General features: G+C 47.9%; 24 non-coding genes across 24 annotated transcripts; all 24 read left to right on the top strand.

The window, feature by feature from the left end:
* The first annotated feature begins 6,032 nt into the window (after window positions 1-6,032).
* On the top strand, window positions 6,033-6,105 carry Trnak-uuu (transfer RNA lysine (anticodon UUU)). The gene has a single exon. It is a non-coding gene; the product is annotated as a tRNA-Lys (tRNA).
* A 138-nt stretch (window positions 6,106-6,243) lies between these two features.
* On the top strand, window positions 6,244-6,325 carry Trnas-cga (transfer RNA serine (anticodon CGA)). Its single transcript has one exon. It is a non-coding gene; the product is annotated as a tRNA-Ser (tRNA).
* Window positions 6,326-13,050: 6,725 nt separating this feature from the next.
* Window positions 13,051-13,123, top strand: Trnaf-gaa (transfer RNA phenylalanine (anticodon GAA)). Its single transcript has one exon. It is a non-coding gene; the product is annotated as a tRNA-Phe (tRNA).
* Window positions 13,124-13,663: 540 nt separating this feature from the next.
* On the top strand, window positions 13,664-13,736 carry Trnak-uuu (transfer RNA lysine (anticodon UUU)). Its single transcript has one exon. It is a non-coding gene; the product is annotated as a tRNA-Lys (tRNA).
* Window positions 13,737-13,874: 138 nt separating this feature from the next.
* Window positions 13,875-13,956, top strand: Trnas-cga (transfer RNA serine (anticodon CGA)). The gene has a single exon. It is a non-coding gene; the product is annotated as a tRNA-Ser (tRNA).
* A 740-nt stretch (window positions 13,957-14,696) lies between these two features.
* Trnas-uga (transfer RNA serine (anticodon UGA)) lies at window positions 14,697-14,778 on the top strand. Its single transcript has one exon. It is a non-coding gene; the product is annotated as a tRNA-Ser (tRNA).
* A 580-nt stretch (window positions 14,779-15,358) lies between these two features.
* On the top strand, window positions 15,359-15,431 carry Trnaf-gaa (transfer RNA phenylalanine (anticodon GAA)). The gene has a single exon. It is a non-coding gene; the product is annotated as a tRNA-Phe (tRNA).
* A 540-nt stretch (window positions 15,432-15,971) lies between these two features.
* On the top strand, window positions 15,972-16,044 carry Trnak-uuu (transfer RNA lysine (anticodon UUU)). The gene has a single exon. It is a non-coding gene; the product is annotated as a tRNA-Lys (tRNA).
* A 138-nt stretch (window positions 16,045-16,182) lies between these two features.
* On the top strand, window positions 16,183-16,264 carry Trnas-cga (transfer RNA serine (anticodon CGA)). The gene has a single exon. It is a non-coding gene; the product is annotated as a tRNA-Ser (tRNA).
* A 740-nt stretch (window positions 16,265-17,004) lies between these two features.
* Window positions 17,005-17,086, top strand: Trnas-uga (transfer RNA serine (anticodon UGA)). The gene has a single exon. It is a non-coding gene; the product is annotated as a tRNA-Ser (tRNA).
* Window positions 17,087-17,666: 580 nt separating this feature from the next.
* Trnaf-gaa (transfer RNA phenylalanine (anticodon GAA)) lies at window positions 17,667-17,739 on the top strand. The gene has a single exon. It is a non-coding gene; the product is annotated as a tRNA-Phe (tRNA).
* Window positions 17,740-18,279: 540 nt separating this feature from the next.
* Window positions 18,280-18,352, top strand: Trnak-uuu (transfer RNA lysine (anticodon UUU)). The gene has a single exon. It is a non-coding gene; the product is annotated as a tRNA-Lys (tRNA).
* A 138-nt stretch (window positions 18,353-18,490) lies between these two features.
* Trnas-cga (transfer RNA serine (anticodon CGA)) lies at window positions 18,491-18,572 on the top strand. Its single transcript has one exon. It is a non-coding gene; the product is annotated as a tRNA-Ser (tRNA).
* Window positions 18,573-19,312: 740 nt separating this feature from the next.
* Trnas-uga (transfer RNA serine (anticodon UGA)) lies at window positions 19,313-19,394 on the top strand. The gene has a single exon. It is a non-coding gene; the product is annotated as a tRNA-Ser (tRNA).
* A 580-nt stretch (window positions 19,395-19,974) lies between these two features.
* On the top strand, window positions 19,975-20,047 carry Trnaf-gaa (transfer RNA phenylalanine (anticodon GAA)). Its single transcript has one exon. It is a non-coding gene; the product is annotated as a tRNA-Phe (tRNA).
* A 540-nt stretch (window positions 20,048-20,587) lies between these two features.
* Window positions 20,588-20,660, top strand: Trnak-uuu (transfer RNA lysine (anticodon UUU)). The gene has a single exon. It is a non-coding gene; the product is annotated as a tRNA-Lys (tRNA).
* A 138-nt stretch (window positions 20,661-20,798) lies between these two features.
* On the top strand, window positions 20,799-20,880 carry Trnas-cga (transfer RNA serine (anticodon CGA)). Its single transcript has one exon. It is a non-coding gene; the product is annotated as a tRNA-Ser (tRNA).
* A 740-nt stretch (window positions 20,881-21,620) lies between these two features.
* Window positions 21,621-21,702, top strand: Trnas-uga (transfer RNA serine (anticodon UGA)). The gene has a single exon. It is a non-coding gene; the product is annotated as a tRNA-Ser (tRNA).
* Window positions 21,703-22,282: 580 nt separating this feature from the next.
* Window positions 22,283-22,355, top strand: Trnaf-gaa (transfer RNA phenylalanine (anticodon GAA)). Its single transcript has one exon. It is a non-coding gene; the product is annotated as a tRNA-Phe (tRNA).
* A 540-nt stretch (window positions 22,356-22,895) lies between these two features.
* Window positions 22,896-22,968, top strand: Trnak-uuu (transfer RNA lysine (anticodon UUU)). Its single transcript has one exon. It is a non-coding gene; the product is annotated as a tRNA-Lys (tRNA).
* A 138-nt stretch (window positions 22,969-23,106) lies between these two features.
* On the top strand, window positions 23,107-23,188 carry Trnas-cga (transfer RNA serine (anticodon CGA)). The gene has a single exon. It is a non-coding gene; the product is annotated as a tRNA-Ser (tRNA).
* Window positions 23,189-23,928: 740 nt separating this feature from the next.
* Trnas-uga (transfer RNA serine (anticodon UGA)) lies at window positions 23,929-24,010 on the top strand. The gene has a single exon. It is a non-coding gene; the product is annotated as a tRNA-Ser (tRNA).
* A 580-nt stretch (window positions 24,011-24,590) lies between these two features.
* Window positions 24,591-24,663, top strand: Trnaf-gaa (transfer RNA phenylalanine (anticodon GAA)). The gene has a single exon. It is a non-coding gene; the product is annotated as a tRNA-Phe (tRNA).
* A 540-nt stretch (window positions 24,664-25,203) lies between these two features.
* On the top strand, window positions 25,204-25,276 carry Trnak-uuu (transfer RNA lysine (anticodon UUU)). The gene has a single exon. It is a non-coding gene; the product is annotated as a tRNA-Lys (tRNA).
* Window positions 25,277-25,370: the final 94 nt, after the last annotated feature.

Genomic DNA, 25,370 nt, shown 5'->3' with positions numbered 1-25,370 from the left:
CAGTGGCGTTCGATCTGTAGAAATGCATGTCAAACAGAATATTCCATCCCATATACTTGTTTGTGACTATAAGGCTCACGTTACTTACATTGGCCAAACACCGACCTGTCATATCTGTAATGAGAGTGGTCACTTGCGTCAAGACTGCCCCAGGCGCATGTTTGTGTTGAAGAATTCCCTCCAGCAGCGTAAAAGGCTTACTTTGGCGGATGTAGTGGCAGCCAAGCCGATGACAGAGATTGGGCTCCCTAATTCTGAAATGCCTTCGGAACAGCAACAGGAAATTCGCTCTGAGGAGTTTCCGGTTCTGGTTCGGAGAGAAAAAGGTGCGTTGCCCCCTGCCAAACTCGATGCCGCGACCAATAAGAGGCGCAGAACTTGTGACAGCAGTGGCTCTGATAACGACACCTCTAGTGCGCATGAGACCGCGAAAAAGGACGATCAGGAATCCGGCTCGGAAGCGAAAGCTCCCATCGGTGAGGCTATTGTGGACGCTTCTCCTCCCACAATTTCAAGTGCCGATACTTCCGTGGAAGTTAAGCAGTTACCGCTGGCTAGTGCCTTAGAACTTCCGCTACAGCCAACTCAGGCCGACCAACCTGTACGTGTGGCTCACATTCCTGCAGGAAGTACACACACAGCGGCCTGTGATGGTGGTATACAAACATCTCTGAGCGCAAACGGTACACATCACGTGGCAGCCGCTTCGGTTCAGGACTCACAACAAGGGAAATGTCAACAACTCCAGGAAATAATACAAACACAGCTGTCCGGGTCTGTCGGTGACAACAAACAGCTGCGGGCAGAGAATGTTGCCAAACAGGCTGATAGTGCGAGTGATAGTTCAGCTGCTCGCTCGCCGGCGGTGTCGCCGCGTGCCATCCCTTCGCGGGATGTGCCGGGAGAGCAGCTTGACATCACCCACGACCCTCCCACGCCGCCAGCTGCAGAGGTGCTCCACAGTGTCCGCCCCAGGATCCGAGTGCAACCTAATGTAAATGCTGTGCGTAAAAAGAGTAAGAACAAAGACGCACGAATACAACTCAGTGACGTCACAGACACGAATTTCCCGGCCACAAATATGGAATGGCATGAAGATGTTGCCCTTTAAAGATATTTGCTCCTTCCGCCTCTTCCACGTACTGTCATAATGTCGCAGGCCTATACGATCACGACATTAAATATTAATAAAATCCGGTCGGAGGTGAAACTGAGTGCCTTAAAACAATATCTCTATGAGTCGGGTACAGATATCGCTCTTTTGCAGGAGGTGGCCATGCCACACTTAACTCTTCCTGGTATTGTTGCTATTACAAATTTTTCCCCCGACTCGAACGTGGGGACTGCCATCTTACTTAGAGAAGGCATTCCCGCCACTCAGGTTGACAAGTTAGATTCCGGTAGAGGTGTGGGTGTCACCGTTTTTGGCGTCACCATCATTAACTTGTACGCGCCTTCTGGCAGTACCTATAGGGCGGAAAGAGCAAACTTTTTTAAGGAACAAATCATCTATTTGTTACGGAAAAATCCCGAACGTGTTATCATTGGAGGTGATTTTAATTGTGTTTTATCCCAGAAAGATCAGTCCCCGAATTTTAATTATTCGCCTGAATTAAAGCGTCTCGTGACCGACCTCAAACTGAAAGACGCGTGGGAAATTAGGTACCCGACCTTGGTACGATTCACACACATCGTCGCGAATTCCTGCAGCAGAATTGACAGGATTTATGTTTCCGACGTTTTAGAGAATGTCTTGTTACAAATTGAAACAATACCCTCCAGCTTCTCTGATCACAGTGGTGTCGTTGCGTGCCTGAATTTGCTGCCCCAACCAACGCGTTGGTATAAAAATCAATGGAACTTGAACGTCTCCTTATTAACGGATGCTGACCTAGAGGCGGCGGTGCGACGCGCTTGGGAGCAGTGCTTGCGCACTACCGCAAACTTTCGTAGCACCATAGCGTGGTGGACTCAGCATGCAAAACCCAAACTGCGAAAAGTTGTTATATTCTTCGGTATTGAAAGAGCAGCCGCGATAAAGAGGACGATGGAGTTCTACTACACTATCTTACGCGACCTATGTGATAGAGCCGACGCCGCGCACACCAGAATAGACGACATTCGAAAAATAAAGGCGAAATTAATCAATCTTAAGAGGATGCAACTGGAAGGTCTTAAGATCAAATCCAAAGTGAAGTCGGTCAGGGACGATGAAACAGCCGCTCTATACCACCTTGTCTCACATGCTAAGAACAGAAGGAGGACTTTTATTGAGGCCCTGAAACTCGGTGATGGCACGACTGTCGACACCCAGCGAGAGATTATCAAGGCACTACACGACTATTTTGTTGACACCTACACGTCAGCGGCTACTCATGACGGCTGCTATGACGAACTGTTTAGTGCCATTTCCTCTACTATAACTAGAGAAGACAATGACACAATTTCATTAGAATTTAGTAATAAAGATGTTTTGGAGATTGTCTGCCACTCGCCGATCAGGAAGTCCCCTGGTCCTGACGGATTACCCATTGAATTTTACAGGAGGTATTGGCACCTCATCGGGGACAAAATCACCCAATTAGTGAACGAAGTTTTTCAAGAGAAGCCTATACCACTTGCCTTTAAGGAATGCACAATTGTGCTTATCCCTAAAGGCAGAGGTACCAAAAATATCGCCAACTTCCGCCCCATTTCATTGTTAAACTCCGATTATAAAATAGTCGCCCGTGCAATCAACACGCGAATGATGCCCCTCACTGCTAAATTCATTGGACGTCAGCAGACATGTGCCTTCGGGAGAACTGTATTGCAAACGGCAGCTTTTTACCGGGATATCATTGCGTTAACGAACGCCAGTAACGTGAAGTGTGGGCTGATCTTTCTGGACTTTTTTAAAGCCTTTGACCTCGTCGCTCACGAGTACCTCCTTGAAACTATGAAAAGATTCGGTTTCTTGCAGAACGCGATTGACATGATCACAAACATGGCACTGGGGATCAACGCAAGGCTTTCTGTCAACTCGCAACTAACCCAACCGATTCAAATCAACAGAGGGATTCCACAAGGCAGCCCTTTGTCCATGTTACTTTTTGTTCTTTCACTCGAACCTCTGTTACTCCAACTGCAGGCGAAACTCACAGGGCTAACACTTTCAGGAGAAAAAACTGTCGTAGGCGCCTATGCCGACGATGTGGGTGTGGTTGTCCGCAATGAGAATGATGTCACCACTATAGCGGCTCACCTCCAGCAATACTGTTTAGCGTCGGGGGCTAAATTGAATGACAAGAAAAGTAAATTTATTAACCTCTGTGGCCTCCAGCATTTGCGAGTTGGCTACGCTCAGGAAGTCAGCGTCCACAAGGCTCTCGGCATCATATTGACGGCGTCCTCTTTACAGATGGCGGCGGCAAACTGGAGGGAAATAGTGCGTAAACTTAACGGTGCTCTCATTGACAATTCTCACAGAAGCCTCAATCAATTTGATCGGATTCATCTGGTCAACTCCTGTATTTTATCCAAAGCCTTCTACACGGCGCAGCTCCTGCCACTGCCTGCAGTCATTGCTAAGCAAATTATGTCGAAGGTGACCAATTTTATTTGGAGAGGGGAAATTTTTCGCGTGTCTGCCAAAACTGCGACACTCCACCCCCAGAATGGAGGGATGGGATTAGTAGATATCAAGGTGAAAGCGATGGCTCTCTATGTTACAAGGACGACCGCTATAATTAACAATGATCCTTCCGGCATTACAGCGCAATTATTCACTGCCGTCAGGCCGCAAAGTCTTGACCCACCGCTGAATATTCAGCCCATCAGTTATCGGCTAAAACATATCAGAGATTATTACCTTTCACGGAGCTACATCAGTCAAGAGGTCATAAACTCTCAACGTTTAACTGCACAAGCCATAATAGCGGACTGGAGACAACACGAAGGAACGAATCCTTTGGCAACGAAGCTCGGTGGCATGAACTGGGATATTATATGGCGCAATGTCAGTTCCCGTGTCCTCAGTTCCGATGCTCGCACTGCCTGGTACAAAGCCATCAATGATGTGGTTAGCACGAACGAGAGGTTACATAAAATCGGGCTCAGTGACACCCCTCTCTGTCGTCGCTGCCAACTGACGGATACAGTTATCCACCGTTACACCTGCGGGGACCGTCTCCAGAACTGGGTTTGGCTTCGACAAAAAATAGCTCTTCTTACCAGGACTACAACCGCCAATGTTTCGTCAGCACTACTGTCTCGTCCTGATGTGCATTTTTATCCGCAGACGAAAAACAATGCAGTTTTGTGGTTGCTGGGTACCTATTCCAGCTACGTCTTTAATAATTTTGGCGGTGACAATTATTTGGAATTCAAGATGTTTATGGATATCGAATTCGCCAAAACATGTACGTACCAGAATCATGGGAAACTCTTCGGCAATATGCTTAAAATAGCGTTTCATCGCATGGGTATCGGATAGGTCAACTAAGTGTGACGGGGTGAGGCCGGGCCGCGGGACACCCGTAGTGCCGCGAAGAGGCCCCACTGCTTCTGTGTCGCGTCCGGACTCCCCCTCACACTGCGGCCTTCACTGACTCGCTGGACACTGGCTACAGGAACTTTCATTGAGTGAGATACGAAGCTGTGTTTATGTTACGTTTATTCTTCGAGCAGCACTTCTACTATGCCCAAGGGCAAAGTCTTTTCGTTGTCTTTTTCACCATTCCAATTTATTTTCATAGAAGGTTACGGGTTTCGTTAAAAAAAAAAAAAAAAAAAAAAAAAAAAAAAAAAAAAAAATTGGCGCAATTGCTTAGCGCACGGTCCTTGTAGGGCAGTGGCCGTGAGCAGTGCCGGGGTTGTGAGTTCGAGCCTCACATGGGGCATACTTTTACCAATTGTTCCTTTTTTTATGTGCTCTCGTTGTGTCTTTACATTTGCTTTTTTTTTTTACTGCTGTGTGGAAATGACCGAGGTGTTCAATCGGCGTTTTCAGTTGCAAGTTGGTTGATGTGGTGCATTCCAGGTACGGCTTTCCATGACGCACGGGTCGAATTACTTTAAATTTGAAGTTAAGGTTCTTGTTTTTACTAGTTTTTCTAGGGATGTTTTTTCTTTTTTCTCTTTTCCCTTTTTTTCCCCCGTATGTGTGCTGTTCGCTGCATACCAATACATTCCGTTGCATTACTTTGGAGGGATTTATTCATTTTTCATTTCGCATGTATGTTTCCACGTATTGGACCATCCGGAGGAACTACATGCTCTTACGCAGGAATATCTGGATCAACGGGGGAACACCCACGTTCATTGTCATAGGGGGAGCTACATCAACTAATTGTACAGCCACAGAAGCTCGCCAACGACGGCAATTATGGAGAGCGCAAGGCCGGGCTATAAGGGGAGTTGGGAGGCCAAAAAAAAAAAAAAAAAAAAAAAATAGCTCAGTTGGGAGAGCGTTAGACTGAAGATCTAAAGGTCCCTGGTTCGATCCCGGGTTTCGGCAGGGATTCGTTTTGATGCGACGCCAATGGAATTACTCTACGTTTGTGATAATGCAACTACCGCTGACAACAAAAATGACTCTCTCCTGTAGCTGTTCTGGTTGTCTAGTGCATGCCATAAGAGGAACTCACTAGACAACTAACTCCCCTAGAAGCAAAAGAATTAAAAATATCCTACCGACTGCATTCCTTTTTCTGTGTCAGGTGGTGAAGAACGTCTTCAACGGAACCGTGAAATGAGCGAAAGCGTGGGAAACATTGCATTCGCTTGTGAATTTTCCAATTGCCCAGTGAGTGTCGACAAAACACGTAAATTCTCTGCTCCAACGTATGAGACGTAACAACTGGTGCAATTTGTTGTTGCATCATGTGCCAGCAGTCTTCGATAGTGTGTTACGAGCTTAGCGCGATAAGTTTGTAGACAGCATTTAGGCGACGTTTTATTTGTTAACGGCCCCATACAGCGATTGCACAACAGTAAAGGACATGAGTCAATGTATAGTTGTGCATCGTGGGAGGTTTTGCAGCCTCGTGTGAGCTCGGATAGCTCAGTCGGTAGAGCATTAGGCTTTTAACCTAAGGGCCCCGGTTTCAAGTCCCTGTCCAGGCGGAAATTTTAATACTTTGGTAGCGATTCGTCTGGTAGCGGTGGAGACGCTACAGAAAATAATGCAGCTACGCCGTTTTCTGACACCACAGTGCTTTAAACGGTAGCAGTTGCATGTGTCCGGAGAACACCGCGCTAACGGCAGTCGTGGCCGAGTGGTTAAGGCGTCTGACTCGAAATCAGATTCCCTCTGGGAGCGTAGGTTCGAATCCTACCGTGTGCGTGCGATTTTGCGTAAAGAGGAGCAAACATTTTCGCACACATGTGACATGTGTGGGCGAATGCGGGTGCAAACCAGTGACGCCATTCTCAACAAGACGAAAATTTCCGTTTTAAGAATACTGAGTTTTCGCGACGACCGCTGCTTACTCTGGCTATCGGTTCACCTCACACTGACACTGACGCTGGGACTGCAGAAAGCCGTCGCTGAGATCGTGAGTACACAGATGTGCTCGAAAGTGATGGACAGAGCGAACATCTCATTTTCTTTTTAAGAATCGCAATTTCAATCACTCGAGTGCGGCAAAAGCAGTGGTGCAGCGTTTCTTTTCTTAAGATCTCGCAGCTGCTTGGAGGTATGTCCATCGTTTTAAGACGGCAGAAAACTAGCGTCAGCGGTGCGTCAGTGGGAAGTCTGTGAAGTCGCCATTGGAGCCGTAAGCCAGTAATTACGACATGCGAATCACTCGCACACCACGCAGCTGTACGATAATGCTCTTGCGTGGGTCCGCATAGCTGAGTCGGTAGAGCGTTAGGTTTTCAACCGAAGGGTCCTGGGTTCAAGTCCCTGTCTGGGCGACAATTAATACACCTGGGTTCAAGTCCCTGTCTGGGCGAAAATTAATACACTTTCGTAACGGCTAATGGAAACCGTACAGGAAAGAGTGAGGCCACGCCGTTTTCTGCCACCAGATTGCTTCTAAAGATGGCGGTTTCAGTTGTCGGGAGTCGCTTCCGCCACCGGCAGTCGTGGCCGAGTAGTATTCCGGCTTGAGCCGTCGTGGAGAGCGGACGTGTTTACGCTGTGCTCCGTCGCTGCTCAGGGCAAGGCAAGTTTGCTGCTGCTTGTGACGCCATATTGTGTTGATTATCTTGTTATTAGTTGATTTTTCGTTCCGTTATCAATACATTCGTTTGTGCTGTCTGGGTGCTCCTGTTGATGTTTGTGTAATGGTGCCAGTTTGAAGATGGCTTTGATTTCTAGAAGAGATACTCTTAAGTTTACTTTTGAACGTGGATGTGTTAAACCGTCTGCCCTGGAATTTCAATATTTTGTGATTGAACAAGTCAAGATTCCTTCCGAGGCTATTACTGGAATACATTTGTCGCACCTTGCAACAGTCGGATTTGTTAAATTGAAGGATTCTGATCTCTGTAGTCGTATCGTTGAAGAAAGTGGTGGTGTTATGAGATTTACACGTTCTGATGGGAGTGTTACCGAAGTTCACGTCTCTTTTGGTGGACTTGGTTTGCGTACGGTGCGGATATTTGAACTTCCTTTCGAAATCCCTTGTGATCATGTGAGCGAGGTTTTACGTGCTTATGGACGTGTCCTTTCTATTCACGAAGAAAAGTGGGGAAATGATTATCCGTTGCCTGTACTGAACGGCGTGAGGCAGGTTCGAATTGATTTGCTGAAGCACATCCCGTCCTTCATCAGTGTATCCGGGTATCGTGCTTTAGTTATTTATGATGGACAGCCGCGAACTTGTTCTATATGTAACTCGACGGAGCACATTCGCGCCGAGTGTTCGCGACGTCGGATCGCGCAGTTACCACCCGGAGATAGCGTCACGCGCTCACCTGGCGTTGTAAATATACCGCTCTCGTATGCGGCTGCGGCTGTCATCGCTCCACCGTCCCCTCCCGCTGCGACAAGTGTCATCCAAGCGACGGGTACCGACCATGTCTCTCAAGCAGTTCCCCTTCACGATTCCACGGTCTCTGACCAGGGCGAACCTGCCTTACCCCGGCTACATAACGAAGTGCCAGTTAACCCAGAGGTTTCGACTGATACTCCCCAGCGTCGAACTGATGCGACGGTGCTCCAGGAGTTGGAATACTCAGCCACTGTCGGAGTTACTCTGCCTCATTCCCCACCGGATGACGGGCAAGAAATTGTCTCTTCCCCGCCTAGATCGCGAAAAAACAAGAAGCGGCGGATTGCCCATCCGGCGGCGGCGCACGAGGTCCCAAAAACCAGGGAAAAGTTGCGTCAGATTACGAAGATGGACGATGACCAAAGCAATGAAGGACCAGAGGAAAATAAGGATATTTCAGATAGTTCAACGTATAGTCCAGATAGGGAAGATGGTAGAAACCCTGTAACACACAGGTCTAGAGGAGGGATAGAGTGTAAAGACGGCTTGGCGGCTCCCAATGATGGTCCACCCAGACGGCCATCTCGTGAATGTAGCACGGATCGGTCTTCCCCTAGGTTGGACTGGGCGACGGACAAGGAAGATGACTGTGCACCACGAGCAACGACGGCAGTTGACACGCTGCCGATGATCATTGATAGCATACCAGTTGACGAAAGTCTCCTTGCAGGGCACCCTGGATCGCTGCGCTAAACTGAAATGCCTCATTTGTCCACAGATAATAACAGGACGATTTTGTTGAACGTTACACTGGTTTTTATGTTGGTGTGTCCATTTGTTTTCTCTTCCTAAATGGAACGACGTTTACAGAGAATGTCACAGACTTACAATATAATGACTTTGAATATTAACAGGATTAGGAGTCCACCAAAATTGGCGGCTTTGAAAGATTTCTTGTATAATTCGGATACCGATATTGCTCTCTTGCAGGAGGTAATGGTCAGTGAATTTAATTTCCCGGGGTTTACTGAAATTTTAAATGTTGCTTTCGAAAATGAATGTGGAACGGCTATTTTGGTGAAACATGGTATACCGGCGGAGCCTTTGTGTCTTCTCGAATCCGGTCGCGGAATCTCTTGTAAAATCTTTAATACGACGGTTGTTAATGTCTATGCCCCCTCTGGTAGCAGCTCCCGAGCGGCCAGGACAACTTTTTTCACCGGTGAAATGGTTCACTTATTAAACGACAATTCAGAAAATATCATTATAGCTGGCGACTGGAACTGTGTACTGAAGTCAAAAGATCAAAAACCGAACTTTAACTTCTCTCAAGCTCTGAAAGATTGTGTCACAGCCTTACGTCTTACAGACGCATGGGAATTATTTCACCCCATAGCTGTTAAGTTTACGTATATGACGAACTTGGCGGCCAGTAGAATTGACAGAATTTATATATCCGATAGTTTAATGCAGTGTGCATCTTCAATAGACACGATTCCCACCAGTTTTTCTGATCACTGTGGAGTTCGTTGTAGCATACATCTTGCCCGGCAAACGACCTATTGGGGACGCGGTCTTTGGAAATTGAATGTCAGTCTTCTTCACGAACCAGACTTAAATGAATCCATCCAAGTGACCTGGAATATGTGCCTCAGAGCGCGCCCCAGATACGTTTCCACCATTGAGTGGTGGACCAACTACGCTAAAAGGAAGCTGAGGATGACTTTGATCGACTATGGCAAGGCAAGGGCTCAACTTCGGAAAGACACTATTGAATTTTATTATACCTGTTTGCGAGAACTGTATGATCGTCCCGTTTTGTCTGCTGACCATTTCATGCAAATAAAGAAAATTAAGGCGATTTTAACCCAACTGAAACGACGACAACTTGATGGTTTGAAGGTAAAGTCAAGATCACATTCCACTGTCGAAGATGAAACTGCCTCTTTGTATCATCTCCTCCGACATGCAAAGAATAGAAGGAACAATTTTATCAACACCCTGCGCGATGTGAATAACGATGTGCTCCATGAACAACGTGACATCCTTAACGAAATCCATCGCTTTTTTACGTGTTTATATACTGCCCCTGATGTCAATGAACAGTCTGTGGCGACGTTACTTCACGGCACAGACTCGATAGTTACTGAGGACGAGAATAGGGCGCTATTGGACATATTTACTAGTGATGATGTTTTGGATATCGTCAAAACTTCTCCGGTAAACAAGACGCCTGGGCCGGATGGTTTACCAGTCGAATTTTACTACAGGTTTTGGAATGTTCTAGGCGATGTGCTCACCGCCATCATCAATGAAATCATCAACGGTATCTCCATACCCTCGGAGTTTAAAGAGGGTGTGTTTGTGATGGTACCCAAGGGGCGAGGAATGAAGGATGTCCGTCGTCTGCGACCTATATGTTTATTAAATGGAGACTATAAAATTGTTGCCCGTGCACTGAAATTGCGACTGACTCCAGTCCTACAACGTGTCATTGCGCAGGACCAAACGGCCCTTCCGCATAGAAGTATCATCAAAACGGTCAGTGAATATCGTGATGTGATTTCCATTTTTTCGGCAGCTCAACTTCAAGGTGCTCTATGCTTTATTGATTTTGCAAATGCTTTTGACCGGATTGATCATCGTTATCTTTTTAAAACAATGTCGGCCCTGGGTTTTGGGGGACGGTGCTTGAAGTCTTTGCAAAGTATGATTACTGGGATGACGGCAAAAGTACTTGTCAACGGTCAATGCACGAGAGCCATAAATATTTGTCGTGGATTCCCGCAAGGAAGCCCACTCTCCATGCTGCTCTATGTCATATCTCTGGAACCTCTTGTCCGACATTTAAACGTTCTCTTGGAAGGGATCACGATTATGTCGGTAAAGAAAGTAACCAATGTGTATGCAGATGATTTAGGGGTCATAGTTCGGAGTGACGACGATGTTCAAACTCTTAAGACCGCCTTACACGTTTATTGTAGTGCTACTGGTGCTGCTGTGAATAACACGAAAAGCTCTATGCTCAGCCTCAATGGTTATGCGAACGCAGACTTAGATTGGATCACTTCCACGAACCAACATAAGTCTCTCGGTGTCACATTTTCTAGCTGCCCGCTCAAGATGGCTTCCGTTAACTGGAAGAACATGCTTACCAACATCAGAGGCTCATTAATAGAGCATCGAAATAGGGACCTCAATTTAATGCAAAGGGTACAACTGATTAACTGTGTGATCCTGTCAAAAGCGATTTACCTGGGGCAATGTCTACCTATTCCCTTGGGCATCGCCAAAAATATTACGAGGGCAGTTTGTCAGCTGTTATGGAGAGGCTGTATATTTAAAGTGGCAGCTCGTACAGTGACCTTACCTCCGGTCGCCGGTGGCCTCGGACTCACAGATATTCGTCAAAAGACAGTGACTTTATTTATCAAGCGTACTCGAGAACATCTCCGTAAGTACCCCGACAGTATTACGACGCAACTGTTTCATCTGACTGAACCTCAGAGTTTAGATGCTCCTGTCAATGTGGCTCCGATCCATTTTAAGCTGCACCATGTCAGACTTTACTTCACCGAGATCAGTTACAAAGAGAGTATACATCTGACACCCAGCCGTAGCGCCACGTCATCTGCTACTTCTATTCCATGGCGCTGTTCAGTCAGGAATCGAATCGAGAAAAAATATCCATTCAAAGATTGGAATACTGTTTGGAAGAATATTCATAATAAAGTCTTAAGCATGTCAGTACGGTCGACATGGTATCAAGTGGTTAACGATATCATCGCCAACAATGAGAGGCTCCATGCTATAGGACTTCATGATACTCCCATGTGTCGCCGTTGTGGATATGTGGATACGACAGTTCACAGGTTTACTTGTCAAGGATACAATACCATATGGAACCACATTAAGCAGCAGGTCGCATTCCTCAGGCGCAATGATGGTAGATTCATCACCACCACCGAACTCTCGGCCCCGGACGTGATGTATTTTCCGCGTCAGAAAAATAATACCATACTGTGGCTATACGGCAATTTTGTTCACTTTGTCATCCACAAAACGACCACGGACACCATTGAGGACTACAACTGCTACATCACGGAGGAATATTATAAGCTACGCGCCCAACGGAACCACACCAAGCATTTTGGAAATATGCTACACATACTCTTTCAAAAGGAAGGTATTGGATGATGTGTTGAATGATATACTGTGATTATAATCTGAGATCAGTGTCATGTATTGTGTGTGTCCTTAAGAAGTCTACGTTTTTCAGTTTTCCACTTAATTTTTCTTTCTTTATCCCCGTTTTTCAACATATCAAGTTCCCTCGTTATGAAAAACCATCCAACATCACAGAATAAGTTCACTTGGATGCAGAAATTTACTTTTCTCACCACGTTTGGCATGGATTCCCTTACGTGAGCAGGAGCATTTAATTTGATTTAAAAAAAAAAAAAAAAAAAAAAAAAAAAAAGTGGTTAAGGCGTCTGACTTGAAATCAGATTCCCTCTGGGAGCGTAGGTTCGAGTCCTGCCGACTGCGAAAATTTTCTCGCTCTCAAATGGCGGACGTTCAGCTGCATCCTAGCAGTTGCGTCACTACTAAACACGTGGGTCACCAGCAATGTGCAGTGCTATTTGATCCAGGGCGCAGCGCTACAGTCGCGCCCAGAAGCCGCAGCTCATCTCCGCGTCTCACAGGCGTCCACCAGGTGTTAGTACAAGTGTCGCCTCACTGGGCAGTGCAGATGTGTCCATTTTAGCTTGCAGACGATGACGTGTGAGCTAACGCAAGTCGAATGTTTTACCGTGTGTATCTGCAAGATACTGCCTCTCATACGGTGGAGAGACTCACTCCTTCTTGTGTCTCGTTCTCCGCACACGAGTTGCCCCTGGCATCGATATAGCACGGGTTTTCTAGCGTCAGCGAAGTCAATATTACACGAATCGAGTCGACATGTTTGCTTGTTACGATGACGGAAGAAGAAGAAATGTGTGTGTAACTTCACTGCATCGGCTGCTCGCCTTTCAGCGCCCCTGTGTCTGATCAGACGAAGGTGACTGTGAAATTGGCAACGAGGCAGAGGTTAATGAACACATGCAAATGACAACCTTCACCGTCAGCCGAAATAGCTCAGTTGGGAGAGCGTTAGACTGAAGATCTAAAGGTCCCTGGTTCGATCCCGGGTTTCGGCAGGGATTCGTTTTGATGCGACGCCAATGGAATTACTCTGCGTTTGTGATAATGCAACTACCGCTGACAAAAAAAATGACTCTCTCCTGTAGCTGTTCTGGTTGTCTAGTGCATGCCATAAGAGGAACTCACTAGACAACTAACTCCCCTAGAAGCAAAAGAATTAAAAATATCCTACCGACTGCATTCCTTTTTCTGTGTCAGGTGGTGAAGAACGTCTTCAACGGAACCGTGAAATGAGCGAAAGCGTGGGAAACATTGCATTCGAAATGCTTGTGAATTTTCCAATTGCCCAGTGAGTGTCGACAAAACACGTAAATTCTCTGCTCCAACGTATGAGACGTAACAACTGGTGCAATTTGTTGTTGCATCATGTGCCAGCAGTCTTCGATAGTGTGTTACGAGCTTAGCGCGATAAGTTTGTAGACAGCATTTAGGCGACGTTTTATTTGTTAACGGCCCCATACAGCGATTGCACAACAGTAAAGGACATGAGTCAATGTATAGTTGTGCGTCGTGGGAGGTTTTGCAGCCTCGTGTGAGCTCGGATAGCTCAGTCGGTAGAGCATTAGGCTTTTAACCTAAGGGCCCCGGTTTCAAGTCCCTGTCCAGGCGGAAATTTTAATACTTTGGTAGCGATTCGTCTGGTAGCGGTGGAGACGCTACAGAAAATAATGCAGCTACGCCGTTTTCTGACACCACAGTGCTTTAAACGGTAGCAGTTGCATGTGTCCGGAGAACACCGCGCTAACGGCAGTCGTGGCCGAGTGGTTAAGGCGTCTGACTCGAAATCAGATTCCCTCTGGGAGCGTAGGTTCGAATCCTACCGTGTGCGTGCGATTTTGCGTAAAGAGGAGCAAACATTTTCGCACACATGTGACATGTGTGGGCGAATGCGGGTGCAAACCAGTGACGCCATTCTCAACAAGACGAAAATTTCCGTTTTAAGAATACTGAGTTTTCGCGACGACCGCTGCTTACTCTGGCTATCGGTTCACCTCACACTGACACTGACGCTGGGACTGCAGAAAGCCGTCGCTGAGATCGTGAGTACACAGATGTGCTCGAAAGTGATGGACAGAGCGAACATCTCATTTTCTTTTTAAGAATCGCAATTTCAATCACTCGAGTGCGGCAAAAGCAGTGGTGCAGCGTTTCTTTTCTTAAGATCTCGCAGCTGCTTGGAGGTATGTCCATCGTTTTAAGACGGCAGAAAACTAGCGTCAGCGGTGCGTCAGTGGGAAGTCTGTGAAGTCGCCATTGGAGCCGTAAGCCAGTAATTACGACATGCGAATCACTCGCACACCACGCAGCTGTACGATAATGCTCTTGCGTGGGTCCGCATAGCTGAGTCGGTAGAGCGTTAGGTTTTCAACCGAAGGGTCCTGGGTTCAAGTCCCTGTCTGGGCGAAAATTAATACACCTGGGTTCAAGTCCCTGTCTGGGCGAAAATTAATACACTTTCGTAACGGCTAATGGAAACCGTACAGGAAAGAGTGAGGCCACGCCGTTTTCTGCCACCAGATTGCTTCTAAAGATGGCGGTTTCAGTTGTCGGGAGTCGCTTCCGCCACCGGCAGTCGTGGCCGAGTGGTTAAGGCGTCTGACTTGAAATCAGATTCCCTCTGGGAGCGTAGGTTCGAGTCCTGCCGACTGCGAAAATTTTCTCGCTCTCAAATGGCGGACGTTCAGCTGCATCCTAGCAGTTGCGTCACTACTAAACACGTGGGTCACCAGCAATGTGCAGTGCTATTTGATCCAGGGCGCAGCGCTACAGTCGCGCCCAGAAGCCGCAGCTCATCTCCGCGTCTCACAGGCGTCCACCAGGTGTTAGTACAAGTGTCGCCTCACTGGGCAGTGCAGATGTGTCCATTTTAGCTTGCAGACGATGACGTGTGAGCTAACGCAAGTCGAATGTTTTACCGTGTGTATCTGCAAGATACTGCCTCTCATACGGTGGAGAGACTCACTCCTTCTTGTGTCTCGTTCTCCGCACACGAGTTGCCCCTGGCATCGATATAGCACGGGTTTTCTAGCGTCAGCGAAGTCAATATTACACGAATCGAGTCGACATGTTTGCTTGTTACGATGACGGAAGAAGAAGAAATGTGTGTGTAACTTCACTGCATCGGCTGCTCGCCTTTCAGCGCCCCTGTGTCTGATCAGACGAAGGTGACTGTGAAATTGGCAACGAGGCAGAGGTTAATGAACACATGCAAATGACAACCTTCACCGTCAGCCGAAATAGCTCAGTTGGGAGAGCGTTAGACTGAAGATCTAAAGGTCCCTGGTTCGATCCCGGGTTTCGGCAGGGATTCGTTTTGATGCGACGCCAATGGAATTACTCTGCGTTTGTGATAATGCAACTACCGCTGACAAAAAAAATGACTCTCTCCTGTAGCTGTTCTGGTTGTCTAGTGCATGCCATAAGAGGAACTCACTAGACAACTAACTCCCCTAGAAGCAAAAGAATTAAAAATATCCTACCGACTGCATTCCTTTTTCTGTGTCAGGTGGTGAAGAACGTCTTCAACGGAACCGTGAAATGAGCGAAAGCGTGGGAAACATTGCATTCGAAATGCTTGTGAATTTTCCAATTGCCCAGTGAGTGTCGACAAAACACGTAAATTCTCTGCTCCAACGTATGAGACGTAACAACTGGTGCAATTTGTTGTTGCATCATGTGCCAGCAGTCTTCGATAGTGTGTTACGAGCTTAGCGCGATAAGTTTGTAGACAGCATTTAGGCGACGTTTTATTTGTTAACGGCCCCATACAGCGATTGCACAACAGTAAAGGACATGAGTCAATGTATAGTTGTGCGTCGTGGGAGGTTTTGCAGCCTCGTGTGAGCTCGGATAGCTCAGTCGGTAGAGCATTAGGCTTTTAACCTAAGGGCCCCGGTTTCAAGTCCCTGTCCAGGCGGAAATTTTAATACTTTGGTAGCGATTCGTCTGGTAGCGGTGGAGACGCTACAGAAAATAATGCAGCTACGCCGTTTTCTGACACCACAGTGCTTTAAACGGTAGCAGTTGCATGTGTCCGGAGAACACCGCGCTAACGGCAGTCGTGGCCGAGTGGTTAAGGCGTCTGACTCGAAATCAGATTCCCTCTGGGAGCGTAGGTTCGAATCCTACCGTGTGCGTGCGATTTTGCGTAAAGAGGAGCAAACATTTTCGCACACATGTGACATGTGTGGGCGAATGCGGGTGCAAACCAGTGACGCCATTCTCAACAAGACGAAAATTTCCGTTTTAAGAATACTGAGTTTTCGCGACCACCGCTGCTTACTCTGGCTATCGGTTCACCTCACACTGACACTGACGCTGGGACTGCAGAAAGCCGTCGCTGAGATCGTGAGTACACAGATGTGCTCGAAAGTGATGGACAGAGCGAACATCTCATTTTCTTTTTAAGAATCGCAATTTCAATCACTCGAGTGCGGCAAAAGCAGTGGTGCAGCGTTTCTTTTCTTAAGATCTCGCAGCTGCTTGGAGGTATGTCCATCGTTTTAAGACGGCAGAAAACTAGCGTCAGCGGTGCGTCAGTGGGAAGTCTGTGAAGTCGCCATTGGAGCCGTAAGCCAGTAATTACGACATGCGAATCACTCGCACACCACGCAGCTGTACGATAATGCTCTTGCGTGGGTCCGCATAGCTGAGTCGGTAGAGCGTTAGGTTTTCAACCGAAGGGTCCTGGGTTCAAGTCCCTGTCTGGGCGAAAATTAATACACCTGGGTTCAAGTCCCTGTCTGGGCGAAAATTAATACACTTTCGTAACGGCTAATGGAAACCGTACAGGAAAGAGTGAGGCCACGCCGTTTTCTGCCACCAGATTGCTTCTAAAGATGGCGGTTTCAGTTGTCGGGAGTCGCTTCCGCCACCGGCAGTCGTGGCCGAGTGGTTAAGGCGTCTGACTTGAAATCAGATTCCCTCTGGGAGCGTAGGTTCGAGTCCTGCCGACTGCGAAAATTTTCTCGCTCTCAAATGGCGGACGTTCAGCTGCATCCTAGCAGTTGCGTCACTACTAAACACGTGGGTCACCAGCAATGTGCAGTGCTATTTGATCCAGGGCGCAGCGCTACAGTCGCGCCCAGAAGCCGCAGCTCATCTCCGCGTCTCACAGGCGTCCACCAGGTGTTAGTACAAGTGTCGCCTCACTGGGCAGTGCAGATGTGTCCATTTTAGCTTGCAGACGATGACGTGTGAGCTAACGCAAGTCGAATGTTTTACCGTGTGTATCTGCAAGATACTGCCTCTCATACGGTGGAGAGACTCACTCCTTCTTGTGTCTCGTTCTCCGCACACGAGTTGCCCCTGGCATCGATATAGCACGGGTTTTCTAGCGTCAGCGAAGTCAATATTACACGAATCGAGTCGACATGTTTGCTTGTTACGATGACGGAAGAAGAAGAAATGTGTGTGTAACTTCACTGCATCGGCTGCTCGCCTTTCAGCGCCCCTGTGTCTGATCAGACGAAGGTGACTGTGAAATTGGCAACGAGGCAGAGGTTAATGAACACATGCAAATGACAACCTTCACCGTCAGCCGAAATAGCTCAGTTGGGAGAGCGTTAGACTGAAGATCTAAAGGTCCCTGGTTCGATCCCGGGTTTCGGCAGGGATTCGTTTTGATGCGACGCCAATGGAATTACTCTGCGTTTGTGATAATGCAACTACCGCTGACAAAAAAAATGACTCTCTCCTGTAGCTGTTCTGGTTGTCTAGTGCATGCCATAAGAGGAACTCACTAGACAACTAACTCCCCTAGAAGCAAAAGAATTAAAAATATCCTACCGACTGCATTCCTTTTTCTGTGTCAGGTGGTGAAGAACGTCTTCAACGGAACCGTGAAATGAGCGAAAGCGTGGGAAACATTGCATTCGAAATGCTTGTGAATTTTCCAATTGCCCAGTGAGTGTCGACAAAACACGTAAATTCTCTGCTCCAACGTATGAGACGTAACAACTGGTGCAATTTGTTGTTGCATCATGTGCCAGCAGTCTTCGATAGTGTGTTACGAGCTTAGCGCGATAAGTTTGTAGACAGCATTTAGGCGACGTTTTATTTGTTAACGGCCCCATACAGCGATTGCACAACAGTAAAGGACATGAGTCAATGTATAGTTGTGCGTCGTGGGAGGTTTTGCAGCCTCGTGTGAGCTCGGATAGCTCAGTCGGTAGAGCATTAGGCTTTTAACCTAAGGGCCCCGGTTTCAAGTCCCTGTCCAGGCGGAAATTTTAATACTTTGGTAGCGATTCGTCTGGTAGCGGTGGAGACGCTACAGAAAATAATGCAGCTACGCCGTTTTCTGACACCACAGTGCTTTAAACGGTAGCAGTTGCATGTGTCCGGAGAACACCGCGCTAACGGCAGTCGTGGCCGAGTGGTTAAGGCGTCTGACTCGAAATCAGATTCCCTCTGGGAGCGTAGGTTCGAATCCTACCGTGTGCGTGCGATTTTGCGTAAAGAGGAGCAAACATTTTCGCACACATGTGACATGTGTGGGCGAATGCGGGTGCAAACCAGTGACGCCATTCTCAACAAGACGAAAATTTCCGTTTTAAGAATACTGAGTTTTCGCGACCACCGCTGCTTACTCTGGCTATCGGTTCACCTCACACTGACACTGACGCTGGGACTGCAGAAAGCCGTCGCTGAGATCGTGAGTACACAGATGTGCTCGAAAGTGATGGACAGAGCGAACATCTCATTTTCTTTTTAAGAATCGCAATTTCAATCACTCGAGTGCGGCAAAAGCAGTGGTGCAGCGTTTCTTTTCTTAAGATCTCGCAGCTGCTTGGAGGTATGTCCATCGTTTTAAGACGGCAGAAAACTAGCGTCAGCGGTGCGTCAGTGGGAAGTCTGTGAAGTCGCCATTGGAGCCGTAAGCCAGTAATTACGACATGCGAATCACTCGCACACCACGCAGCTGTACGATAATGCTCTTGCGTGGGTCCGCATAGCTGAGTCGGTAGAGCGTTAGGTTTTCAACCGAAGGGTCCTGGGTTCAAGTCCCTGTCTGGGCGAAAATTAATACACCTGGGTTCAAGTCCCTGTCTGGGCGAAAATTAATACACTTTCGTAACGGCTAATGGAAACCGTACAGGAAAGAGTGAGGCCACGCCGTTTTCTGCCACCAGATTGCTTCTAAAGATGGCGGTTTCAGTTGTCGGGAGTCGCTTCCGCCACCGGCAGTCGTGGCCGAGTGGTTAAGGCGTCTGACTTGAAATCAGATTCCCTCTGGGAGCGTAGGTTCGAGTCCTGCCGACTGCGAAAATTTTCTCGCTCTCAAATGGCGGACGTTCAGCTGCATCCTAGCAGTTGCGTCACTACTAAACACGTGGGTCACCAGCAATGTGCAGTGCTATTTGATCCAGGGCGCAGCGCTACAGTCGCGCCCAGAAGCCGCAGCTCATCTCCGCGTCTCACAGGCGTCCACCAGGTGTTAGTACAAGTGTCGCCTCACTGGGCAGTGCAGATGTGTCCATTTTAGCTTGCAGACGATGACGTGTGAGCTAACGCAAGTCGAATGTTTTACCGTGTGTATCTGCAAGATACTGCCTCTCATACGGTGGAGAGACTCACTCCTTCTTGTGTCTCGTTCTCCGCACACGAGTTGCCCCTGGCATCGATATAGCACGGGTTTTCTAGCGTCAGCGAAGTCAATATTACACGAATCGAGTCGACATGTTTGCTTGTTACGATGACGGAAGAAGAAGAAATGTGTGTGTAACTTCACTGCATCGGCTGCTCGCCTTTCAGCGCCCCTGTGTCTGATCAGACGAAGGTGACTGTGAAATTGGCAACGAGGCAGAGGTTAATGAACACATGCAAATGACAACCTTCACCGTCAGCCGAAATAGCTCAGTTGGGAGAGCGTTAGACTGAAGATCTAAAGGTCCCTGGTTCGATCCCGGGTTTCGGCACCGATTCGTTTTGATGCGACGCCAATGGAATTACTCTGCGTTTGTGATAATGCAACTACCGCTGACAACAAAAATGACTCTCTCATGTAGCTGTTCTGGTTGTCTAGTGCATGCCATAAGAGGAACTCACTAGACAACTAACTCCCCTAGAAGCAAAAGAATTAAAAATATCCTACCGACTGCATTCCTTTTTCTGTGTCAGGTGGTGAAGAACGTCTTCAACGGAACCGTGAAATGAGCGAAAGCGTGGGAAACATTGCATTCGAAATGCTTGTGAATTTTCCAATTGCCCAGTGAGTGTCGACAAAACACGTAAATTCTCTGCTCCAACGTATGAGACGTAACAACTGGTGCAATTTGTTGTTGCATCATGTGCCAGCAGTCTTCGATAGTGTGTTACGAGCTTAGCGCGATAAGTTTGTAGACAGCATTTAGGCGACGTTTTATTTGTTAACGGCCCCATACAGCGATTGCACAACAGTAAAGGACATGAGTCAATGTATAGTTGTGCGTCGTGGGAGGTTTTGCAGCCTCGTGTGAGCTCGGATAGCTCAGTCGGTAGAGCATTAGGCTTTTAACCTAAGGGCCCCGGTTTCAAGTCCCTGTCCAGGCGGAAATTTTAATACTTTGGTAGCGATTCGTCTGGTAGCGGTGGAGACGCTACAGAAAATAATGCAGCTACGCCGTTTTCTGACACCACAGTGCTTTAAACGGTAGCAGTTGCATGTGTCCGGAGAACACCGCGCTAACGGCAGTCGTGGCCGAGTGGTTAAGGCGTCTGACTCGAAATCAGATTCCCTCTGGGAGCGTAGGTTCGAATCCTACCGTGTGCGTGCGATTTTGCGTAAAGAGGAGCAAACATTTTCGCACACATGTGACATGTGTGGGCGAATGCGGGTGCAAACCAGTGACGCCATTCTCAACAAGACGAAAATTTCCGTTTTAAGAATACTGAGTTTTCGCGACCACCGCTGCTTACTCTGGCTATCGGTTCACCTCACACTGACACTGACGCTGGGACTGCAGAAAGCCGTCGCTGAGATCGTGAGTACACAGATGTGCTCGAAAGTGATGGACAGAGCGAACATCTCATTTTCTTTTTAAGAATCGCAATTTCAATCACTCGAGTGCGGCAAAAGCAGTGGTGCAGCGTTTCTTTTCTTAAGATCTCGCAGCTGCTTGGAGGTATGTCCATCGTTTTAAGACGGCAGAAAACTAGCGTCAGCGGTGCGTCAGTGGGAAGTCTGTGAAGTCGCCATTGGAGCCGTAAGCCAGTAATTACGACATGCGAATCACTCGCACACCACGCAGCTGTACGATAATGCTCTTGCGTGGGTCCGAATAGCTGAGTCGGTAGAGCGTTAGGTTTTCAACCGAAGGGTCCTGGGTTCAAGTCCCTGTCTGGGCGAAAATTAATACACCTGGGTTCAAGTCCCTGTCTGGGCGAAAATTAATACACTTTCGTAACGGCTAATGGAAACCGTACAGGAAAGAGTGAGGCCACGCCGTTTTCTGCCACCAGATTGCTTCTAAAGATGGCGGTTTCAGTTGTCGGGAGTCGCTTCCGCCACCGGCAGTCGTGGCCGAGTGGTTAAGGCGTCTGACTTGAAATCAGATTCCCTCTGGGAGCGTAGGTTCGAGTCCTGCCGACTGCGAAAATTTTCTCGCTCTCAAATGGCGGACGTTCAGCTGCATCCTAGCAGTTGCGTCACTACTAAACACGTGGGTCACCAGCAATGTGCAGTGCTATTTGATCCAGGGCGCAGCGCTACAGTCGCGCCCAGAAGCCGCAGCTCATCTCCGCGTCTCACAGGCGTCCACCAGGTGTTAGTACAAGTGTCGCCTCACTGGGCAGTGCAGATGTGTCCATTTTAGCTTACAGACGATGACGTGTGAGCTAACGCAAGTCGAATGTTTTACCGTGTGTATCTGCAAGATACTGCCTCTCATACGGTGGAGAGACTCACTCCTTCTTGTGTCTCGTTCTCCGCACACGAGTTGCCCCTGGCATCGATATAGCACGGGTTTTCTAGCGTCAGCGAAGTCAATATTACACGAATCGAGTCGACATGTTTGCTTGTTACGATGACGGAAGAAGAAGAAATGTGTGTGTAACTTCACTGCATCGGCTGCTCGCCTTTCAGCGCCCCTGTGTCTGATCAGACGAATGTGACTGTGAAATTGGCAACGAGGCAGAGGTTAATGAACACATGCAAATGACAACCTTCACCGTCAGCCGAAATAGCTCAGTTGGGAGAGCGTTAGACTGAAGATCTAAAGGTCCCTGGTTCGATCCCGGGTTTCGGCACCGATTCGTTTTGATGCGACGCCAATGGAATTACTCTGCGTTTGTGATAATGCAACTACCGCTGACAACAAAAATGACTCTCTCATGTAGCTGTTCTGGTTGTCTAGTGCATGCCATAAGAGGAACTCACTAGACAACTAACTCCCCTAGAAGCAAAAGAATTAAAAATATCCTACCGACTGCATTCCTTTTTCTGTGTCAGGTGGTGAAGAACGTCTTCAACGGAACCGTGAAATGAGCGAAAGCGTGGGAAACATTGCATTCGAAATGCTTGTGAATTTTCCAATTGCCCAGTGAGTGTCGACAAAACACGTAAATTCTCTGCTCCAACGTATGAGACGTAACAACTGGTGCAATTTGTTGTTGCATCATGTGCCAGCAGTCTTCGATAGTGTGTTACGAGCTTAGCGCGATAAGTTTGTAGACAGCATTTAGGCGACGTTTTATTTGTTAACGGCCCCATACAGCGATTGCACAACAGTAAAGGACATGAGTCAATGTATAGTTGTGCGTCGTGGGAGGTTTTGCAGCCTCGTGTGAGCTCGGATAGCTCAGTCGGTAGAGCATTAGGCTTTTAACCTAAGGGCCCCGGTTTCAAGTCCCTGTCCAGGCGGAAATTTTAATACTTTGGTAGCGATTCGTCTGGTAGCGGTGGAGACGCTACAGAAAATAATGCAGCTACGCCGTTTTCTGACACCACAGTGCTTTAAACGGTAGCAGTTGCATGTGTCCGGAGAACACCGCGCTAACGGCAGTCGTGGCCGAGTGGTTAAGGCGTCTGACTCGAAATCAGATTCCCTCTGGGAGCGTAGGTTCGAATCCTACCGTGTGCGTGCGATTTTGCGTAAAGAGGAGCAAACATTTTCGCACACATGTGACATGTGTGGGCGAATGCGGGTGCAAACCAGTGACGCCATTCTCAACAAGACGAAAATTTCCGTTTTAAGAATACTGAGTTTTCGCGACGACCGCTGCTTACTCTGGCTATCGGTTCACCTCACACTGACACTGACGCTGGGACTGCAGAAAGCCGTCGCTGAGATCGTGAGTACACAGATGTGCTCGAAAGTGATGGACAGAGCGAACATCTCATTTTCTTTTTAAGAATCGCAATTTCAATCACTCGAGTGCGGCAAAAGCAGTGGTGCAGCGTTTCTTTTCTTAAGATCTCGCAGCTGCTTGGAGGTATGTCCATCGTTTTAAGACGGCAGAAAACTAGCGTCAGCGGTGCGTCAGTGGGAAGTCTGTGAAGTCGCCATTGGAGCCGTAAGCCAGTAATTACGACATGCGAATCACTCGCACACCACGCAGCTGTACGATAATGCTCTTGCGTGGGTCCGCATAGCTGAGTCGGTAGAGCGTTAGGTTTTCAACCGAAGGGTCCTGGGTTCAAGTCCCTGTCTGGGCGAAAATTAATACACCTGGGTTCAAGTCCCTGTCTGGGCGAAAATTAATACACTTTCGTAACGGCTAATGGAAACCGTACAGGAAAGAGTGAGGCCACGCCGTTTTCTGCCACCAGATTGCTTCTAAAGATGGCGGTTTCAGTTGTCGGGAGTCGCTTCCGCCACCGGCAGTCGTGGCCGAGTGGTTAAGGCGTCTGACTTGAAATCAGATTCCCTCTGGGAGCGTAGGTTCGAGTCCTGCCGACTGCGAAAATTTTCTCGCTCTCAAATGGCGGACGTTCAGCTGCATCCTAGCAGTTGCGTCACTACTAAACACGTGGGTCACCAGCAATGTGCAGTGCTATTTGATCCAGGGCGCAGCGCTACAGTCGCGCCCAGAAGCCGCAGCTCATCTCCGCGTCTCACAGGCGTCCACCAGGTGTTAGTACAAGTGTCGCCTCACTGGGCAGTGCAGATGTGTCCATTTTAGCTTGCAGACGATGACGTGTGAGCTAACGCAAGTCGAATGTTTTACCGTGTGTATCTGCAAGATACTGCCTCTCATACGGTGGAGAGACTCACTCCTTCTTGTGTCTCGTTCTCCGCACACGAGTTGCCCCTGGCATCGATATAGCACGGGTTTTCTAGCGTCAGCGAAGTCAATATTACACGAATCGAGTCGACATGTTTGCTTGTTACGATGACGGAAGAAGAAGAAATGTGTGTGTAACTTCACTGCATCGGCTGCTCGCCTTTCAGCGCCCCTGTGTCTGATCAGACGAAGGTGACTGTGAAATTGGCAACGAGGCAGACGTTAATGAACACATGCAAATGACAACCTTCACCGTCAGCCGAAATAGCTCAGTTGGGAGAGCGTTAGACTGAAGATCTAAAGGTCCCTGGTTCGATCCCGGGTTTCGGCACCGATTCGTTTTGATGCGACGCCAATGGAATTACTCTGCGTTTGTGATAATGCAACTACCGCTGACAACAAAAATGACTCTCTCATGTAGCTGTTCTGGTTGTCTAGTGCATGCCATAAGAGGAACTCACTAGACAACTAACTCCCCTAGAAGCAAAAGAATTAAAAATATCCTACCGACTGCATTCCTTTTTCTGTGTCAGGTGGTGAAGAACGTCTTCAACGGAACCGTGAAATGAGCGAAAGCGTGGGAAACATTGCATTCGAAATGCTTGTGAATTTTCCAATTGCCCAGTGAGTGTCGACAAAACACGTAAATTCTCTGCTCCAACGTATGAGACGTAACAACTGGTGCAATTTGTTGTTGCATCATGTGCCAGCAGTCTTCGATAGTGTGTTACGAGCTTAGCGCGATAAGTTTGTAGACAGCATTTAGGCGACGTTTTATTTGTTAACGGCCCCATACAGCGATTGCACAACAGTAAAGGACATGAGTCAATGTATAGTTGTGCGTCGTGGGAGGTTTTGCAGCCTCGTGTGAGCTCGGATAGCTCAGTCGGTAGAGCATTAGGCTTTTAACCTAAGGGCCCCGGTTTCAAGTCCCTGTCCAGGCGGAAATTTTAATACTTTGGTAGCGATTCGTCTGGTAGCGGTGGAGACGCTACAGAAAATAATGCAGCTACGCCGTTTTCTGACACCACAGTGCTT

The sequence above is a fragment of the Schistocerca serialis genome, chromosome 4 (assembly GCF_023864345.2).
Source record: "Schistocerca serialis cubense isolate TAMUIC-IGC-003099 chromosome 4, iqSchSeri2.2, whole genome shotgun sequence".
In the NCBI taxonomy this organism is placed as follows: domain Eukaryota; kingdom Metazoa; phylum Arthropoda; class Insecta; order Orthoptera; family Acrididae; genus Schistocerca; species Schistocerca serialis.
The sequence above is the reverse complement of the archived record's forward strand: the minus strand, read 5'-3'. Positions and strand labels throughout refer to the sequence as shown.